Here is a 1149-nt window from a genome sequence, read left to right on the forward strand (position 1 = left end):
ACCACGTCGATATGGCGGTAGCAGGAAGCAGCTGCCAGGAGATGTACTCCCCACAGTCACCAGACCCGGAACCAGTCTTCATGGAAACCATCTCACAAGAAGAACCTAGAGGAGCCAAGAGAGCGGCAGAGTGGGAGGACCCAAATCCTAGACATGTTGTTAAGGCTCGAGCGGTAACAGAACCGCGTGCTACAGATGTCAACAATACTTTTGACCCATTGAGAAGACTAATAGAGCAACAAAAACAGTCCTCACAGCAGCAACCTCCACAACCACAACAGCGAACCCAGGCGAGGCGTCCACCACCCATAATAATATCTCCGGCCATCGCCCAGCAGTCAGTCAAAGACCTACTGTCCGATATAGGAATTGCTCGTTTTGAAACGAACAATTCCAGTAAGGAGACCAGGATCTACCTCACCACAACAGGAGACCATGAAAAGGTTCAGGAAACACTCCGAGGAACGAACGGCGTGCAGTTCCACACCTTCGCACCTCGAGGTACTAAGAGGTCAAAAAAGTGGGTAATATATGGGTTCGATCCGGACACGGACCTCGAAGAGGTAACCGCAGATCTCCAGGCGAGGTTACCTGGATTCAAGTTTGTCCGCCACCTCACCAGAACTCAGCCTGACGGGCGTAAAACTAACACTGATCTCCTGCAGATGGTTACAGACCATTTTGTAAAAATCGCGGATATCAGGAAGCTAGGAGTGATAGACCACTGCCGCTTCCGCGTATCACCCTTCCGAGAAAATGGATGCCCGGTCCAGTGTCGGAGATGCATGCAGTACGGGCATACGATGAGGTACTGCAGTAGAACCCTGAAATGCGCGCGCTGCGCTGAAAACCACGACGTCTCGTCTTGCACAATGACAGACCAACCGAAATGTAGTGTCTGTAACGAGGTTGGCCACATGGCAACGTCTAAAGAATGTACAATCAGAAAAGACCTCATAGAGAAGAGGCAGAAAACAAGGGAAGCCCCGGCACCACCACCAGCACAGCCCAGCAGACAAAGGACCAGCAGGATGGTCCAGAATAACCTAGCTTTCTCCGAACTGATAGGAGGATCTCCCGCTCAGCAACCTCAACAACCACTACCACAGCCTGCCCCGGTGACCAGTACCTCTAGCCAGCCTGCCATGG

The sequence above is a fragment of the Halyomorpha halys genome, unplaced genomic scaffold (assembly GCF_000696795.3).
Source record: "Halyomorpha halys isolate HHAL.00 unplaced genomic scaffold, Hhal_1.1 Scaffold1092.1, whole genome shotgun sequence".
Classification (NCBI taxonomy): domain Eukaryota; kingdom Metazoa; phylum Arthropoda; class Insecta; order Hemiptera; family Pentatomidae; genus Halyomorpha; species Halyomorpha halys.